The following is a 10,167-nucleotide window of genomic DNA, read 5'->3' as shown; positions in this document are numbered from 1 at the left end:
ATGTGACAAACTGATGTTACTTTATCTTTCTTGACAATGATTTTTCAGAAATCTCTATCATTTGAAAAAAATTACAATAGAGAACTCATATTTTCTTTCTGTGAAAATCAGTGATGGGTAATTTTTTATAAATATAACCAGTGTATTCGGTGAACGGTTGACATCTATATTTCAAGTAATTCGAATCTCCTATTTCAACCTAAAAGCTTACCTTTTATATTCTGATGTTTGAACTCTTTATCATCTGGTAAATTATCTTGGTTCTTAAAACAGTTAGTTATCATTGTAAACAAATTTCTTTGACGGTATCCTCATAAGTAAACTGTAGGCATTTTCAGTGAGGGTCTTTCTGCAGGTTGACCATGCAGGGAGTCTGGGGACATCCCCTCCCTAGTACTCGTGGTTTAGAAACGCCAGCGGAAAGGAAACTAGTTCTGAGATTGGTCAAAAACGAAAAGACAAAAGGTCACCATTGTGGATGGAACTCCTTTAGGACTATCTCCAGGAAACCTGGGGTTTGGATGCCCTGCTAGGGAAGCCGGCGCTGTGGGGAGCCTCGCGGCAAAGCACAGACCTGACCTTGCTCTTGCGCACCTGCAGGCGCCCCCAACCCCGCGCTCGAGGGGAGCTTCCTTTCCGCCCCTTCCCAGTTAGGAGTTAATTCGAGATGGGCAGGTCTCCCTTTTGAGACCGAGGCCGGGGCTGACCTCCAGCACCACGCTCTGGAAGTTGGAGGAGGATGTCGGAGGGCTACCTGAGCCAGTTCAGGGGGCATAGCGAAGACAAAGAGATTAGGCTCTCGACCACAAACATCACATTGAGAAGAACCAGCATCTCTGCGAGAAGGTAAGTGCGTCACCAGGTAAGCGGCATCTTTCCCACGGGTTGGAGCTCTTTTAAATACTTTTCCTTTGTCCAGTTCTCTATGACGTGCTGTCTTATCATGGTTCTCATGTGTGAAACCCTCTCTTCTTGTACGTTTTAACTTATTTCACATCATGCTGCTGCTGCTGCTGCTAAGTCGCTTCAGTCGTGTCCAACTCTGTGCGACCCCATGGACGGCAGCCCACCAGGCTCCCCTGTCCCTGGGATTCTCCAGGCAAGAACACTGGAGTGGGTTGCCATTTCCTTCTCCAAAGTGTGAAAGTGAAAAGTGGAAGTGAAGTCACTCAGTCGTGAGAGAATCGCAAAAAAGGACAAAAATCACCTAACATCCCATAGCAGGGCGGGCATCCTGTGCTTTAAATATCCTTCTTGTTCCTGTGGGCTCCAGACTGGTCTTTCCTGCAGGGCTTGTCTGGTGGTTGCAGGGACTTCTACCCAGTGGGATTTCTAGTTATCTAGGAGCATCTTGGTATTTTTCAGATTACCAAGAATCTGTTGTAATGTGACTCTGTGACATGACAGATAAAGAGACTGAGATAGATGTTGACGGAGGCTGCCGTTTTCTAGGAATGGATGATAAGCATTGGCAGATAAAAATGCAATCAGTCAAGTCACAGAACAAGGCAGGAATGAGAAGAATGTTTTTCCATTTTAAAGTCTAGTGTAAATTTTGTTTTTAACAAAATCGGAGACAATCAGGAGGAATTTTTAAAATATACAATTAAGGAAGAAAAGTGCTGCTTAAATAGATGAATAAATGGTTTTCAACATAAATAAAGGTACATATGTATCTATGTATTTGGGAGTTTTTTCCTTTCCTGTTAGGATTAATTAACTTTTAGAGTACATTTAGAGTTTTTAGGAGTTGATTATTTAGTCAACAATAACAGCCTGCTTTTTATAGCTCTTAAAAATCACTTTCAAATGTACAAGAATTGATGCTTGCTTTAGAAAAACATGAAGAATGTTTTTAACCTTTCTCAGTGGTAGGTTCCAGGATACTAATGATCTAACAGGGCTGGTAAGATCCTGATCACTAAAAGTGGAATACTCCAAAAGGCCTCAGAAAACACAAGAGTGAAAGAGTGAGACAAATAAATCCAAGTCTGGGTAACTTCCAGCTCTCTACCCACCAACCCCATTCCTTCCACACCAACACCACCTGATGACCCCACCTCTTCAGTGGTGGGTAGATCTCCCAGCCCTTGATGGATGGTGCAAGAGTTGGTTTTGATGCTTAAGAGGCTGAAGCAGCTCTATAAGCAACTGAAAGCTTGTAGTGAACACCCTTGCTCTTGAAATACCCCAAGCCACACCACCACTGTGGGGTTCTCACTGGCTACAGGTCCACAGACAGCTTCTCAGGGCTCCAGTGAGGCCTGTTCCCTGGTATTTGTGCTGCTGTAGAATGCCCTACCCTTCAGCATGACTGAGTTACTGACTTGTGTCTAGCAGACAGAATGTGGTGGAGGGGATGGGATGTCACCTCTAAGAGGAGATCGCACAATGGCGGTGACTCCCTGTCTGTTGCTCCATCTGAAGAGAGCCAGTCGCCCTGTCAGTTCAATCCAGTCCAGTCACTCAGTCGTGTCCTACTCTTTTCGTCCCCATGGACTGCAGCACACCAGTCTTCCCTGTCCATCACCAACTCCTGGAGCTTGCTCAAACTCATGTCCATTGAGTCGGTGATGCCATTCAACCATCTCATTCTCTGTCGTCCCCTTCTCCTGCCTTCAATCTTTCCCAGAATCAGGGTCTTTTCCAAAGAGTCAGTTCTTTGCATCAGGTGGCCAAAGTATTGGAACTTTAGCTTCAGTATCAGTCCTTCCAATGAATATTCAGGACTGATTTTCTTTAGGATTGACTGATTGGATCTCCTTGCAGTGCAGGGGACTCTCAAGAGTCTTCTCCAGCACCACAGTTTTAAAACATCAGTTCTTCAGTGCTCAGCTTTTTTTTTAGTCCAATTCTCACATCCATACATGACTACTGGGAAAACCATAGTTTTGACTATATGGACTTTTGTTGGCAAAGTAATGTCTCTGCTTTTTCGTATGCTACCTAGGTTGGTCACAGCCTTTCTTCCAAGGATCAAACCTCTTTTAATTTCATGGCTGCAGTCACCATCTGCAGTGATTTTGGAGACCGAGAAAATAAAGTCTGTCACTGTCCATTGTTTCCCCATCTATTTGCCATGAAGTGATGGGACTGGATGCCATGATCTTAGTTTTTTGAGTGCTGTATTTTAAGCCAGCTTTTTCACTCTCTTCTTTCACTTTCATCCAGAGGCTCTTTAGTTCCTCTTTACTTTCTGCCATAAGGGTGGTGTCATCTGCATATCTGAGATTAATGATATTTCTCCTGGCAATCTTGATTCTAGCTTGTGCTTCATACATCCTGGCATTTCACGTGATGTACTCTGTATATAAGTTAAATAAGTAAGATAACAATATACAGCCTTAATGTACTCCTTTCCTAATTTTGAACCAGTCTGTTGTTCCATGTCCAGTTCTAACTGCTGCTTCTTGACCTGCATGCAGATCTCTCAGGAGGCAGGTAAGGTGGTCTGGTAGTTCCATCTCTTTAAGAATTTTCCACAGTTTGTTGTGAAATGGAAACCCACTCCAGCACTCTTGCCTAGAGAATTCCATGGACAGAGGAGCTTGGCAGGGGATCACAGGTCCATGGGATTGCAAAAATGTAACGTGACTGAGCAGCTTTCATTCAGAAAGTCAAAGGCTTTAGAGTAATCAATGAAGCAGAAGTAGATGTTTTTCTGGAATTCTCTTGCTTTTTCTATGATCCAACAGATGTTGGCAATTTGATCTCTGATTCCTCTGCCTTTTCTAAATCCAGCTTGAACATCTGGAAGTTCTCAGATTATGTACTGTTGAAGCCTAGCTTGGAGAATTTTGAGCAATACTTTACTAGCTGTGTGAAATGAGTGCAATTGTGCTTGTGTTTGAACATTCTTTGGCATTGCCCTTCTTTGGGATTGGAATGAAAACTGACCTTTTCCAGTTCTGTGGCCACTGTTGAAGTTTCCAAATTTGTTGGCAAATTGAGTCCAGCACTTTAACAGTATCATCTTTTAGGATTTGAAATAGCTCAGCTGGAATTCCATCACCTCCACTAGCTTTGTTCACAGTGATGCTTCCTAAGGCCCGTTTGACTTCACACTCCAGTATATCTGGCTCTAACTACCACATGGAGAGCCACAAACAGCCCAGGAGCCTCAAGGAGCCAAATTCTACCTGCAAACATGCTCTTAACACCGAATCTTCACTTGAGACCTCAGCCCCAGCAACACCTGGGCGGCGACCTCCCAGGAGACTTTAAGCCAGAGGCACCCAGCCAGGCAGCTCCCTGGTTCCTGACCACAGAAACATGAACATAATAAATGGTAGTTGCTTTAAGCCGTTACATTTTGGAGTCATTTACTATGCAGCACCAGGGCTAATAGCCTGCTTGTCCCCTTCTAGTCACTCCCCCCACCTTCTACCCTGTTCCTCTCAAGGCCATCCCCCACCTCATTTCTTTTTCTTCAGGACAGTTTTAAACCATCTCTGCTTCACAGACTCCTTCAGGTGTCACCCTCAGAGTTTTCCCTTTCACACCTGAAATGACCCCAAAATTATGAAGTATAAGGAACTCTAGTACAGGCTGCTATAAGCATAGTTTTCAGCTTATGTGTTTTTTTACTTTTAAATTTTTACTCAATTTATTTTTTTGACCCCCTCACACAGCATGTGGGATCTTAGTTCCCTGACCAGGGATCGAACCCATGTCCTCTTCAGTGGAAGCTCAGAGTCTTAACCACTGGACCACCAGAGAAGTCCCCAGCTTATGTATTTTTAAATTAAATAAATTTTTTAATTGAAGTATACTTGATTTCCCCTTATATTAAGAAATTGAGTCATGCAAACAATAATGTGTGTATGATTTCATTAACTTAAAAATACTCTAGCTTTGGTACTTTTTATAAAGTTGAGAATAAAACACCTGATGATTAAATAATCAACTCCCTGATCACTGAAAATGTTTATAGTAATAAAACTAATTATTCTCAAATATTTTAGCTATTTTTGTCTTGCTGTTTGATTTGGATTATTGCTACCCATTACTATGGGGTGTCTGCATCCAAAATCCTCAGGTTGTCAGAATTTGGACTCAGCAATTACTTCAGAACTCCCAATAAAATATCTTTAAGTAAATAAAATAAATGCTTTTATTTAGCTAAATTAAATTAGTTACTTTCTTTATTACAAATGATAAATTTGTATTATATTACAATTAATTTATTAAAATTAGAAATTAAATAAATACAGTAAATAAAAATGTGAATAAATATGCCTTAAAATAAATTAAGTTAAACTTATGTTATTTTATTTATTATAAATATGAATTTGTATTAAAATAAAATTAATTTTAAATTATAAATTAATACAATAAATAAGTAAAATTTAAACAAAATAAAATGACTTTATTTAAATAAAATAGAATGCCCCAATAAAACCCCTTTCTTGCAGGTTGTGGACATTGCTCTGTCTCTGTTTTGAGATTTCAGAGGATACCCTGAAGGTTCGCTTTCCATGTGTCTCCACTCTCTGGAATTACCTCTTCCCCATCCTTAGGCCCCTGCAGGCTGAGGTACATTTCCTGCTGAGTTTTGCTCTACAAAGGGCCCTGTCCTGCATTCTTCAACTTCCCGGCAAGGCCACTGACACATGCTGCCAAATGGAATTACATGCAGCAAAGTCCGAGGTAACAAACAACTTAAAAGGGGTCATTTGCTGAAATTAGACTTTGCAGGTTTCTTGGATAACCAAGCCCAGCCCCCATGTACCCTGCCCTCAACTAACCGTCCCCAGGCTACCAAACCCTTCATTTTAGTCTAAGAACCCTAAGATCCATTCCCCACCACATCGTTAACTTTCCTCAGTACAAATTTTACCTGGGTTTTGCATTAACTTCTCCCATCTAGTAATAGATGGTGTGGGAATGGGTGTAGGGGTGGATTCAACTTCTTCATTAAGGAGGACCCATTCATGTGTCCTTTCCTAGAGGTTATCATCCCACTCTGCTTGCCTCCCCCACCCCAAACTATTCCTAGAAATATTTTCCCTAGAGGTTTGAAAGAATGATTTAAAATGGTGCATTGTTGTTCAGTGGCTGAGTTGCTACCCTCCAGCTCTTTGTGACCCCATAGACTGCAGGCTTCCTTGTCCTTCACGGTCTCCCAGAGTTTGCTTAAACTCATATCTATTGAGTCAGTGATGCCATCCAAACATCTCGTCCTCAGTCACTCTCTTCTCCTCTTGCCCTCAGTCTTTCCCAGCATCAGGAGTCAGCTCTTGCATCAGGTGGCCAAAGTATCGGAGTTTCAGCTTCAGCATCCAGTCCTTCCAATAAATATTCAGGGCTAATTTCCTTTTAGGTTGACTGCTTTGGTCTCCTTGCAGTCCAAGGGACTCTCAAGAGTCCTCTCTAACACCACAGTTCAAAGCATCAATTCTTCAGTTCTCAGCCTTCTTTATTGTCCACCTTTCACATCTGTACATGACTACTGGAAAAACCATGTGTGTATTCTCACTTTAGTTGTGACCGACTCTTTGCAACTGCATGGACTGTAGTCCGCCAGGCTTCTCTGTCCATGGGATTTACCAGGCAAGAATACTGAAGTAAGTTACCTTTTCCTCCACCAGCGGATCTTCCTGACCCAGGGATTGAACTGGCAACTCTTAGTTCTGCATTGGCAGGCAGGTTCTTTACTATTAGCGCCATCTGGGAGGCTCCATATGCTATGGGAAAACCATAGCTTTGACTATATGGACTTTTGTTGACAAAGTGATGTCTCTGCTTTTTAATACACTGACTAGGTTTGTTATGGCTTTTCTTCCAAGGAGCAAGCATGTTTTAATTTCATGGTTGCAGTCACCACCCTCAGTGATTTTGGAGCCCAAGAAAATAAAGTCTGTTACTGTTTCCATTGTTTCCCCATCTATTTGCCATGAAGCGATGGGACCGGATGCCATGACCTTTGTTTTTTGAATGTTGAGTTTTAAGCCAGCTTTTTCACTCTCTTCTTTCATCTTCATCAAGAGGCTCTTTAGTTCCTCTTTGCTTTCTGCTATCAGGGTGGTGTCATCTGCATATCTGAGGTTATTGGTATTTCTCCTGGCAATCTTGATTACAGCCTGTGCTTCATCCAGCCTGGCATTTCACATGATGTGCTCTGCATATAAGTTAAATAAGCAGGGTGACAATATACAGCCTCGGTGGACTCTTTTCAGTTTAATAAAAAGATTAAGTGAAAGATTCTAAGAAAATATATAAGGAGAAAAGTTATTTTCCCATTTAAACCTAAATGGGGTTTGCTAAGAAAATGAAAAATTTCAAAGCAGTGTAGTTTTTTCTTAAGACTAGACTGAATACTTTTACTATAAACCAGTGTATAATCCATTTCAAATGAAAGATAATAGCTATTTTATTATTTTAAAAAACTTTTATTGAACTGTGGTTGATTTATACAGTGTTCCAAGTTTAATACTGCAAAGTGATTCAGTTATAAATATGTAATAAATATTCTTTTTCATATTCTTTTCCATTATGGATTATTACAGAATATTAAATATCATTGTGCTATACAGTAGGTCCTTTTGTTTATCTGTTTTATATATAGTCATGTGTATTTGTTAACCTCAAATTCCTAAAGTATCCCTCCTCACTGCTTTTCCCTTTGGTAAACATAAGTTTGTTTTCGATGTCTGTGGGTCGGTTTTTGCTGTGTAAATAAATTCCCTTTTATCAATTTTTTAGATTCCACATATAGGTAATATCATATAGTATTTGTCTCTCCCTGACTTACATCACTTAGTGTGAAAATCTCTAGGTTGATCTGTGTTGCCGCCTTATTTTGTTCTTTTCAATGACTGAGTAATATGCTGTTTTTAGATTTTTTTTTGGTAATTATAAGACCCTTTCTGTGATCCATATATTTGAAGGCTCTATGTCATGATTTGCCAAATGATTGGCAAATACTGAGGGGCTACATCTTCTCTTCCAGTATCAAAGGTCAGATGCTGAAATCAATCCTGGGCTGTAATGCTTTGTCTCAAGAAACTAGATGAAAAGGAGAGCCTGTACTTCAGACATTTATCCTAAGGAGGAATTTAAGAAGAACCCATAGAAGCACACATATCATTCTAAATGACACTTAATTGCTTTTCTCCCCCTTAACTATAAATATTTATATTCCATGAAAAAAATACATTTGCTCAGAAAGGTTAGATGGGTTAGTTCCCTGCTGTTCTCTGGGGAAAACTTCACTCTCTGCTATCCCCCTGTCATTATTCAGTCTTTCCAAAGGAAGCTGGGAGAGTCTCAGGAAAATAGCTTGACGCGTGTCTGACCGACTGGATGAGGGGTAGGAAAAAAGGAGCTGGGTGGAGGGAAGGGCTGATGGGAGAATTTCCCACAGGTAGATGTATCCAGGCAGGAGGAAGACTTCATCAAGACCAGAGATGAAGCGTGGCGAGATGCACTGGATTCAACGAAAGACCAAGGTATTGAAGCAGTTTCCAGATCCCCAGTGCCTCCCCTGATCCACCCAGTCCATAGTGTGCTCCTTGAGTAATGAAAAGAGGAATTCCCTGGCCATCCAGCGGTGAGGACACATTGCTTTCCCTGCTGAGGGCCCGGGTTCAATCCTTGGTCAGGGGACTAGGATTCCACCAGCATGACAAAAAAATCAGAAGAGCTTTCATCCCAGATTGTGTGGCCCTTTGGGGTCCAAGAAAGTCTGTTGGCGGCCTTCCAAGGGAGTGTCTTGTAGAGGAAGGAATTTTCTCCTTCCTACTGTATCAGAACCTGCGTCTGAGTGGCAGTAGAGAGAATGCTTCAAGAGGCTAAGGTTGCTGGGGAGCAGAGATGAGCAAAACTTCACTCTGGGGGTGCCATTGTGGAGAGGCATACTTACCTACACAAAGATGAGTCTGCACAATAGCCACAGTAAAACTTAAAGCCTCTAGGAACGCAGAGGAGGAAGTATGGGCGTTTGAGGATCTCAGGAGATTTGTGCTGGTGGAAGGGGAAGAGGAGACGTTTGGAAGGGGATTGATTTTCTCAAAGACAAAGGTGGGGGGCAGTTCCCAGGTGGTCCAGTGGCTAAGACTTCAGGCTCCCATTGCATGGGGCCTGGGTTCGATCCTTGATGGGGGAACTAGATCCCATATGCTGCAACTAAAAGAATTCACATACTGCAACTTAGACCCAATGCAGTCAAATATATATACACTTTTTTTCTTTCTTTTTTTAAAGGCAAAAGTGGAAGAGTATTAGCCAGGATCATTTAGGATGGAATGTTACTATCACAGGTTGAGAGGTTGCAATCACACACAGAGTGAATAGTGTCTATTTATGGGAGATTTTCACTTGTATTCAAAGTAACCATATTCATAGTTTTGAGAAGTGTTTGTTTACTTTTATTAGAAATTCTTATATTGTGCTCTTTAAAAATTATTTTATTGAAGTATAGTTGATTTACAATGTTGTGATAATTTCTGCTGTACAGAAAAGTGATTCAGTGATACCTATATATACATTCTTTCTCTTATTCTTTTCCAGTGTGGTTTATCACAGGAGGCAAATATGTTTATCGAAGATTAAAATTAGATTTCATTTATTTGACTCAGAAGTAATTAACCAGATTTGGGACATTCTCTGTTAGGCACAGTGAGACCAGACTTTGATAGCAAACTTATTGGAATTTGCCAACCTCACTAATAAATCAGGGATAAGCATTTTGTGTCATAGAATTGTTGTGCAACCAATAGTATCTGGTACATTTAGCAGTGTCTAGTGATATGTGTTTATTGCTCACTAAAAAGCCTTCACCAGAAAATTCAGCTAGTGGTGGAAGGAAGACCACATGGACATTAGAGCAGAACTCCAAGGGCTTTTGACATCCACTGCACCATGTGTGAGAAAACAAGATGACAGTTTCTTGTATAAGCCCGAGCAGGGAGACGAGCACCCTGCGCTGGGAGCCAGGAGCATGACTTTGTTCTAGTTCTGCTTCCAGCTCCCCTGCGCCTTGGGTTGGCGCCTCAGCTGACCCCTCCCATGATCAGATTGCTCCAGTGGAGGCCAAGGGGCTCTGTCTCAGGAGTAACTCAGGCCCCGTTTCACAATAACAATTCTCACATTTGTCAGACATCACCATATGGCTGCTAAAGCACTGGTTTAATTATTTATTGTTTCTCAATGCAGACTATAGCAGTT

Source organism: Dama dama, chromosome 5, assembly GCF_033118175.1.
Source record: "Dama dama isolate Ldn47 chromosome 5, ASM3311817v1, whole genome shotgun sequence".
Lineage (NCBI taxonomy): Eukaryota > Metazoa > Chordata > Mammalia > Artiodactyla > Cervidae > Dama > Dama dama.
The sequence above is the reverse complement of the archived record's forward strand: the minus strand, read 5'-3'. Positions refer to the sequence as shown.